Below are 10,726 nucleotides of genomic sequence, written 5' to 3'. Positions count from 1 at the left end.
TCGCCATGCCTGGGCTTAGGAAGGGAATGGCGCTAACAAGGCGCCATGACGTTGTGGAAGGCGTTGCCTGAGCCGTGGTGCGCAGGAGACCTTTTCTTTTGCTTTACTCCTGCCTGAAAATCATGAAGGACCCCGCTGGAGGGGGGTGTAAGAACCGTGGCACTTGCGACTTAATGTTAGCATTTCCAACTTATGTCATGATTGCGTTTCTCACGGTAGCTTGGTACCCTATGTTGACAGGACCCAGTCCCCAGGCAATCTTCGACCATCGCTGGTATGCCAGGTCGCGATGCCGTGGTAAAGGCCAGGAGGCAAGCGGCCCGAGAGTGACGCCCTAAGACCGGCGCTCCAGATGCCTGCCATGGATTCTGAGTGTGTTTTATTTGTCTGTTGCATTCATCTTTGCATCATGTGCATTTCATCGTGTCATCATTTGCATTGCACTGGCACTTCATTGCCATCATGTTTCGTAAAACTTGCATCCGTTCGCAGTTTCCGCTTCTTCCTTGTCTTCGTTGACCTTTGTCGGGACCCCTTTGTCGTTATCGACCTCCCTCATACCCCCTCTCGACCGTGTCCGAAACTGTCCCGAACCCGACCCGAGCAGTCGTTACTGATGGATTCGATCATCCCCAAACATCTCTGTTTTTGTATTTGGACTCCCTAACCTATTTATTCTTGACCATCCGATTTTGATCGAAGGGTCCATTTAGCCCCTAACAAAAACCGACTTGCTATATAATCAGTGTAAACCTACCTAACCGTAGAACCTAGTCATCCCATCCTTTCCATTCCCGCAGCCACCGCCGCTCCTCGTTTTCAGGTCCACCCCAACCAGCAGCCTCCACCTCTTCCTCCAGATCCAGAAAGTCAACCCTCCTCTAGTCCGTCAGATCTGTGATCCAACGGATCCCGCGCGGCTCCCGCAACCCGCAGATCCACCCATCGGCCGAAACCTCCTCGATCCATTCTGGATCGGGAGGGAGTCCCTAGTGACGCTCATCCAGCCGCCCTTTGCCTGGCTCAACCGCTGCCGTCGGCGCCCGCAGGAGCTCGCCATCGAAGATGAGCACCACCACGTCCTTCCCCCCAATCTTCTCCTACTCTCTCTCTCTCTCTCTCTCTCTCTAGCCTTACATCTCTCCCTCTCTGTTTGCTCGAATAGGAGAAAATGATGCCGCCTAGAGCATCTCGACCGCCGAATCCCTCCGTCTCGAGTAGATGATATTTCATATAAAAAACTTTTTAATCCGAGTTCGTATGCAAAAGTTATGCCCATTTTACAAATTCCAGAGAGATTTTGCAAACAAAGTCGAAATTCATATTTGTAAATTTTCCCAACAAATAGACCACATATCACATGGGAAACTTATTTTATTTTATTTTTTTGACATTTCCATCATTTTCTTTTATTTTATTTAAACTGAAAAGGCAGTCCACGGGGGGGGGGGGGGGGGGGGGGTGCATTCGGTGGAATTTTTGGGCCAAGTTAGTAATGGCGCACCGTGAGAGTGGTGCGCCATTACTAGTTAAACTAGTAATGGCGCACCACACCCACGGTGCGCCATTACTAGTTTTGAAAAAAAAATGATTTTTTTTTTGAAAAAAACTTAGTAATGGCGCACGAGTGGATAGTGCGCCATTACTAGTTAAAACTAGTAATGGCGCACTGTCCACTGGTGCGCCATTTCTAACATTTTTTTTTCAAAACTACAAATGGCGCACGGTGGGTGTGGTGTGCCATTACTATGTCAACTAGTAATGGTGCACTATCCCACGGTGCGCCATTAGTAACAATTTTTTTCAAAACTACTAATGGCGCACCACACACCAGGTGCGCCATTGCTATATAGCAATGGCGCACCACATACATGGTGCGCCATTAGTGTCCATATTATCTATAGCCCTTTTCCTAGTAGTGAGTCAACTAAAAAGTATAGTGATGAGAATTTGAACGGATTGCTGAAATGCTGAGGCCAGTCTTTTTGCGTACTCGCTTTACTGATATCCTAAATATGCCTCCTTATGCAAAATATATGAAAGACATCATCACAAATAAGAGAAAAATACCGAAAGCTGAAATCTCCACTATGCTCGCTAATTACACTTTTAAAGATGGAGTGCCTAAAAACTTGGAGATCCGGGAATACCAACTATACCTTGCTCTATTAAAAAGAATTATGTGAAAACTGCTTTGTGTGATCTAGGAGCTGGTGTTAGTGTTATGCCTTTCTCTTTATATAAAATACTTGACTTGAATAAACTCACACCTACTAAAATATCTTTGCAAATGGCTGACTAATCAACTGCCATACCTATCGGTATCGATGAGGATGTGCCCGTTGTTGTTGCTAATGTCACTATTTTGAATGACTTTGTTATACTTGAGATGCCCGACGACGACAACATGTCGATTATCCTTGGTAAACCCTTCTTGAATACTGCAGGGGCTGTTATTGATTGCAATAAAAGCAAGTTTACTTTTCATATTAATGGTAATGAGCATATGCTGCATTTTCTGCAGAAATAATTCCAAGTGAATGGTATCAATGTTATTGAAAAATCTCCGACAATCACTATTCGAAGTTTTCAAATGCCTCTACCTGATGTCAAAAAGAAATATGAAATACTTATTTTTTGGGAAATGCATATCCCCATTGAGGTAACATAGTAATTTATGAAAGTTCTTCGGTTTCATGCTAACCGAAAGTGGTTGTTAATAAGACTTGATCAACCATATTAACAGATCATTCTTGACGGTATGAAGTTGATGAATTTAGTAAGCACTACTATTTATCCCAGTGCAATAAAAAATGACCCAAAAATAAAAGTTCTCATAATGCCCTGAAAATTTAATATGCTTTTTTTCTGAATATTTGAGAATTTTTAGTGCAATACACATCAGAGGGAGGTGCACCAGTTGGGCACAACCCACCTCGGCGCGCCAGCACCCTCAGGCGCTCCCTGGTGGGTTGTGGTCCCCATGTGGGCCCCCTCACTTACCTCTTCATGCCACATCATCACTTACCTCCAAAAAAAATCCCCATTGCTCTCTCTTCTGTGTTCTTGAGTTCAGACCTACGGATTTTGATCTCTTTGCTCGGAGCTCCGTCTCTGAAACTGTTTCGGGGGATTGTTGCTTGGTATGTGACTCCACCGTTTGTCCAATTAGTTTTTGTTTTAGTGGTTTATATTTTGAATAATTAGCTACTCTTGGTGCTACTATAGATGTGCGTGCATGTTGAATTCTTAGTGTTCTAAGTAGTTTGAATGCTTGCTATGGCTTCTATGTATCCCTATGAGTAGTTGCTATCAATCTTACAAAGTTTTGTTAACAAGTTTTTGTCACTCCAAAAATTTTATTTTCAGAAAATTGTACACGGACATGATGAACCTATTTGGAAGGAGTTCTTCAAGGAGACGATCCTCGGGGGCATCTTTTAGTGATAGTTATGCTCGTCAGTCTTATGTTGAACCAAGTGAAAGTTCCATGCGAGATGCCATCACCAAGACATGTTTATGGTGCGTGTGGGCATTAAGGAGGAATTTGAGCAATATGTTCACAATGCCGGCCTCGGTCCCTACCTATCAGATAAGTGTGTACAACACCAACTTCTCACTGAATCATTTGTTAAAGGATTTAAATATTTTCCATGTGAGTCTAGGGTGTCGTTTATGCTTTATGATAATCCTTATACTATCCCACTGGAGAATTTTGCTTACCATTGCAAACTTCCATTTTGGGGTTCGCTTGATGTGCCACCAACGGTTGAGTACGAGTCTTTCTTGACTAGCCTTTGCTATGGTGAAAATAGGGGAGTGAGACAAGGAAGAATAAAGAGCATCCACTTTCCCGAAATTTAGTATTTTGCATTATTTAACGGGAGATGCATAGTAGGCAAGTAAGACTGTATCATACTTTGTGCGCCAGACTTGAGCCTCCTTCATGCCGCTCTCACTGGTGAAAGGAATTATAACCTTGGTGCGATTGTTGCACGTAGACTCTAGCACAATGCTAACAGTGGTTGGTTCTATGGTGGAATTTATGGAACGCGTTTAGCACGAGAGTTGGGTGTTTAGCCTTTTACCTTTGATCCTATCCTACCCACGCAGTATTTAGATTTTGACACTTTGAAAGAACACAAGATCCTTCAGGGAAAGGTTGATAATTTCACTTACAATCTAATGTTTAATAAAAAATCTATTGTGGACACATATTTGCCTGCGCCTGCTTTGTTTGATTCTGTTGCCAGGGGCGAATACCGGATTATGACTGCAGACATCATACTCGCCTATTGGAATGCTCACGCTACTGCAGAGGCGGCGGAGGAACCTCAGCAGTGGGATGAGTGGATGCCTGCTCCTCATGATCCCTACTACTATCCGAGCTAGTCATTCACTACCAAGTTAGGCCAAAAGAGTAAGCTTGGGAGAGTACGTGTCTCTCACTGACATTACATTTGTGCCCACTTATTCCATTTGTCGATGCTCACAATTTTTCATTGTATCATCCATGCATAGATTTATTTTCTTGCTTTCTTCTTGTGTGTTTGGAAAACTTTAGAAAAAACAAAAAATTAGTTGTAGTTAATTTACTTTCAATGCATGCTTAGTAGTAGTACTAAAAAGAAAATCCAAAAAGATGTCCTTGTTCTTCTTCTGCTTGTTGGGAGCTTTCCCGTGTAAATAGTTTTTCTTGTTTTTGCTTTTCCCTTATTTTCTTGCTAAATAAAACAAAAAATTCCAAAAATATTTCAGTGTGTTTCTGTGAACTTCTTTTCTTTTATTCGAGTTGTACCGAGGAGAAGACCACGATGACAATGTTGAGTGCTTCTCATATGAATAATTATTGAACTAATAGAGAGCCAATTTTACCTTGTCTTCTCCTGTTGAATAAAATATTTGCAGATTCCAGCTTAGTCCATGGCACTCTTGCACTTATATTATTTTCATATCGTTCGGTCATGCAAGTGGAAGGCAATAATGACGACATTCGATGAACTGGTCGTGGCAAAGATAAACTGGAATGAACTTGACTTGTTCTGTCAGTGTAAATATGTTTAACCTAGTATCCATGATTCAGCCCATTATGATTAAACATGTTTGCAATGACAATTAGAGATTATAGTTTCTCATGCCATGCATAAGTAGCTGGGAGTTAATAATGATTTATCTTCGTTATCAACATAACATTAAGATGATTGTGATGTAGTATGATGATATGGTATCTCCTCTGAATGTTCAAGTGGCTTGAATTGGTACTTGTTCATGCATGTAGTTGAATCAAAACCAACATAGCCTCTATAATGTTTATGTTCATGGTGTTGATATCCTACTCATGCTAGTGTCCAATGTTACTTACGCATAATGCATGGTTATGATCGTTGTTGCTCTCTAGCTGGCCGCTTCTCAATCTAAATTGCTAGCCTTCGCCTGTACTAAGGGGATTCTGCTTGTACATCAAAAACCTTAAACCCAAGATTATTCCAGATGAGTCCACCATACCTACCTATATGCGATATTACCCTGTCGTCCTAAGTAAATTTGCATGTGCCATCTCTAAAAACATCTAAAACTTATCCGTTTTGTGTGCCTGGATCGTTCATGGAATGACAAGAGGTGGTTGATATCTTCCATGCTAAGCGGGTTATTCTCAGGTCGAGTGTTTATTCACTCGCCATCGCACTAGAAAATGGGAGGTAATAGGGATTCCCAGTCCCGAACTAAAAAAAGCAAATAATTAAACAAAACTCCCCCGGGACTGTTGTTGGTTTGGACGACACCCGTTGTTTCGGACAAGCTGTGGAATGTGATTGTTGGTGGAGGGGGAGTAAACCTTGACTTTTATCGCTTGGGAAACGCCACTAGCGTTCTTAGCATGGAAGATATTGATAACTGATGGTCGTGAAGTGAATAAGAAAGGTGCATGTCTCAAAATATCATTTATCTCTGTTTTAAAAATTGAGCTCTGGCACCTCTGCCAATCACTGCTTCCCTCTGCGAACGGACTATCTATTTACTTTTATGTTGTGTCATCACCCTCTAAAACAAGTGCCAGAAACTGAGTACAGCACAATGGTCATGATTTATGCATTGTGTGTAGCTAATGTTGGGTGCATCATGACTAGATATTTTCTACCATGAATTACAATGTTTAGCCACTGCTTGAACTTTGGAGGTGCTCTGCATTTATGTTTTGCAGTGTCAGAAAGGGCTAGCGAGATACCATTATTGTCATATTATATCATGGTTGTTTTGACAGCGTGTTGCCATTTGAGATATCTTATTATTGCTCGCTAGCTGATTATGTAATTGATATGAGTCATTATAATCTTTAAGAGTTATTGTCGACATGGTTAGTTATAATGTTGGCTGAAAACCTAGGTGCTGTTTAAGCTTATTTATGCAAACAAGAGAAAAAGAGTTCGTAAAAGTTCTTCTTTCTCACTTTCTGTTTATCAACTGAATTGCTTGAAGACAAGCAAAGGTTTAAGCTTGAGGGAGTTGTTACGTCTCCAACGTATCTACTTTTTCTCACACTTTTCCTCTTGTTTTGGACTCTAATTTCCATGATTTGAATGAAACTAACCCCGAACTAACGCTGTTTTTAGCAGAACTACCATGTTGTTGTTTTTGTGCAGAAATAAAAGTTCTCGGAATGGAACAAAACTTTGCGAGGAATTTTTAAATAATATATAAGAATTTCTGGAGCCAAGACCTAATAGAGAGGGGCCCCTAGGTGGGCACAACCAACCGGGGCACGCCCCCCTCTCCTAGCGCACCCAAGTGGGTTGTACCCACCTAGTGGCCCCGCAGACCTCATCCCTGACACTATAAATTCCTATTTTCGGAGAAAAAATCAAGGAGAAAGAATTATCATGATCCATGAAACAGAGCCGCCGCCACGCCCTGTTCTTCCTCGGGAGGGCAGATCTGGTGTCCGTTCGGGGCTCCGGAGAGGTGGATCTTCCACTACTAGGGAAAATCCTATACACAGATTCTTACCAGTAGCACTGTACAAAATCAAACGCTACTGCTACTTAGTAGCAGCGCGCGTAAATAAACCGCGCTACTGCTATGACTTTTGCAGTAGCGCGTACTAGCGAAAAGCGGTGCTGCTATGTTTGAACTGGGCGCGCATGGCTAGCCCAACCTAGCAGTAGCGCATATACTAGCCCAGCGCTACTGCTACTCTCCTTAGCTGTAGCGCGCTTACGTGTAAGACACTACTGCTATCGGAAATAAAATAAAGTGAAAAACAAGTACAAAAGTAAATGAAAATGAAAGAAATAGAAAAAGGAGAAAGGAAAAAAATAAAATGTAAAGAAAAATAAAAGAAAAAAGGGAAAAAGGAGAAAGGAATAGCAGTAGCGGGTTTCAGGAAACGCGCTATAGCTAACTTAGCTATAGCGCATTTTCGGAAATGCGCTACCGTTACGTTTCACTTAAACAGCGGTCCCCCCCCCCCCCCCCCGGCCACCACTTCTTCCCCAAATCCCTCGCCCTCGCCGCCGTCTCCCCAATTCGCCGTCGCCCCACTTCGCCGCCGTCTCCTGCCGGCGTGGACGCCCGCAACCTCACCGTCTCCCCCTAAGGCCGCCCTCAGACTCACCGCCACCGCCCGAGACCGCCCTCGACGTCACCGTCGGGGCCCTCCACCTCACTGCCGCCCGAGCCCGCCCAGGACCGCCGTTGCCCATGCCTGAGCCCGCCCTCTCCGCCCCTGCCTCCGTCGCCGAGCACCTCCCCGCCACCGTCTCTCCCCTCTCTATAAGTCCCCCACCCCTCCCCCCACTCATCTCTCTCTTCATTTTAGAGAAAAAATTAGTAGGGCAAAAGTTTGTTTATAGCAAAAAATTTAGTTTAGAGCAAAGGATGTTAAGTAGTAGATGTTAGAGCAAAAATTAGTTTAGAGCAAAAAATTTGGTTTACAACAAAAGTTAGTTAGGGCGGTAGGGTTTAATTAGGGTAGATGCTGCTTGTATAGTATATAGTGATACTAGTAGATGTTAATTAGGTTAGGGCAATAGTGGTACTAGTAGATGTTAATTAGATGTTTTTCAGTTAGGGCACTAGAGTTTTGCTAGGTTAATTAGGTTAGTAGTGCTGCTAGTAGTAGTGGTACAGTGGGTTAATTAGGTGATGTTAAATGAATAACCTAAATGAATGAAATTAGTAGTTAACTGAATTTTTTTCCTTTCATCATTACAGAGCACTAAAGTTAACTGAAATTTGTTCTATTAGTAGTTAAATGAATTTTCTTCTACACTTTGCTTTTGAATTAGCTTGTGAAATTTGGACATGTGGTTGCTCGTGTATATTTGGACATGTGTTGCGGTGTCGAAGAGGGATATTTGAACACTGTTTCCAAGGAATGATGCTGAGTGGCCTATGTTTTGCCGGAATGTTGATTCATTTCTGTTCCGGCAAATTTCAGGTTCTCGATTTGTCCACTTTTTAGAAAAGGTCATGCCGAAATTTTCCGTAAATTTCGGCATGACTTGTGCTACAAACTAGGACATATCGAGTGCCCGTGATTTGCCGCATCAAGAAGGAGTCAACATTCCTGCAAAACAATAGGCCTTTTTATGTCATTATTCATTTTATTAGGTCTAGAATTAATCATAGGAAACATGGCTAGCAACGAGGAAGGACATGGTTCTGGTGATTGCGACGATGCCTACCAGGCGGCAGACGAATTTTTTAGCCTTACCGATGATCAACCTATGTTATTGCTGGGCCCATCGGTGGCATCGGGGACTGAGACCGACACACAGACCGGTGCTGAGACTGACCGGCGCTTAGACTCAGACCGGTATCGAGACCGGTGCTGAGACTGAGACCGGGGCTGCCTCGGGGTGCGGAGCCGGTGTAGAACCGAAAGCAAAGAGGCAACGGGTTCCTAACAAACTCAGGACTACTAGAGTGGTGGTCACGGAGGTGGACGACGGCAATTTTGAGCCAACGACGCCCGAGGAAGCGCGTCGATGCTACGACAATCAAATAGGCTACATTGTACGGACAACCGTCACCATCAACGATGAGAAACTACAGAAGATAGAAAATATGAGGAGCTCCCTCCTAAAGAAGTTTCACCAGATATTCTTGTTCACGGGCAGGAATGAGAAGGATTATAAAGATCCAGATGAGGACCCGGCAATGAAGAAGATAAACAAACACGCCATGACCAAGTTTAGCGACGCTTTGGCCGCCTGGAAAAATCGAGTGAAAGCAAGGATCATCGACAAGAAGGAACCCTACTCCGAGATTGTAAAGGATAATCCGACAATCACAGAAGAGCAGTTTCAAATATTCAAGGAGGCTTGCGAGGCCGAAGATGCCAAAAAAAGTCTAAGTACATGAAGGGGCTTCAAGAGAGGAACTTCGGGAGCCACCACCTCGGAAGCCGTGGTTACGACGGAAAGAGGTCCAAATGGGCCAGGGAGGACTCGGAAGCCGCGAGTCCTCCGATTCGATTACATATTCGACATGTTTCACGTGAAGAAGCTGGATTTTACATTTGTCCGCCTTTATGCCTTGCACATGAACTACATCATCGGGGTTGAGCAGATATCTCATATCTGTGTCGCTGACCCATACTACATGCACGAGGGCTTCTTGGGAGTCTGCACAAAGCACCGTGAATACGCGAGGGATTACATCGCCAGTTTCATGCTCGCCAATAAGGACAAGGGGGCGATTCTCGTGCCTTATCGTCCCATGTAAGTCATCCACGCTGCTATCCTTCCTTCGATTTCAATCATTCATTTGCACGGTGGAGGCTAATTAATTTGAGGACTTATTTTGCGTAGCGGCGGGCGCGCCGTCCTCATCATCCTCTACCCCCGATTCTCCCAAGCTCTTTACTTGGACTCGTCGAAGAACATTCACAAAAAGGATTACAACCACATCAAGGATGTTCTCGACAGTTCTATGTATTACTACCAATCAATGGGTGTAGAGGTCAGGGACAAGAAGATAAGGGGCGGCAGGGTCGCCTTCGGCCATAAGACCGACTTCTGCTGCATCCAGCAACCGAACGATTCTCTTAATGATGGATTCTATGTCCTACACCACATGCTGGAGTACAGACAGGATCACCAGAACCTTCGCATGGCACCTTTTTCCAGCGATGCCCATATTCTGCAATGGGCAAAGGACATAGGAGATATCGAGGATCATCGACTTCGAGCTGAGTTCTATAACATCCAGCGCGAACTTGCCCAAATCATCATGAAGGAGGTCGTCGGAAAAACAGGGATGTTCTACGGAGAAGGACAAATGTCATGGGAAGACGTCCGAACATGGATAGCCTCTCAGTGTCTTGACCTGAAGCCTTTCACTAGGCTCGGGGACTATCTCCCTGACTTGGATGGATGGAACGACATGTTGGAGTGATTGTCGATATATGACAATGTGTCCATTTAGTCCATACTTTCTGTATGACAAAACTTTGAGTTATGCACGGTGAAACTTTATTTGTGATGTAATTAAACAGTCCTCCTCCTCGACTAGCGAAAATCACTCTAGTTAGGGCATTTTGGGGTACGATGAACTTTGTTATTTATGCTTATGATATGTTGTTTCTATTTTTGCCAAGTCTGTCTCTTTCTGTTGCTCAACTATATATGTTGTATATCATCGAATCATGTGATGATGCAGGTGCATAGATCATAGATGGCGAAGAAGTGCTACGCCAGGAGTATATATACGACAAGTGGCCAGA

This window comes from Triticum aestivum, chromosome 7A (assembly GCF_018294505.1).
Source record: "Triticum aestivum cultivar Chinese Spring chromosome 7A, IWGSC CS RefSeq v2.1, whole genome shotgun sequence".
NCBI lineage: Eukaryota > Viridiplantae > Streptophyta > Magnoliopsida > Poales > Poaceae > Triticum > Triticum aestivum.
Note: the sequence above shows the minus strand (reverse complement) of the source record.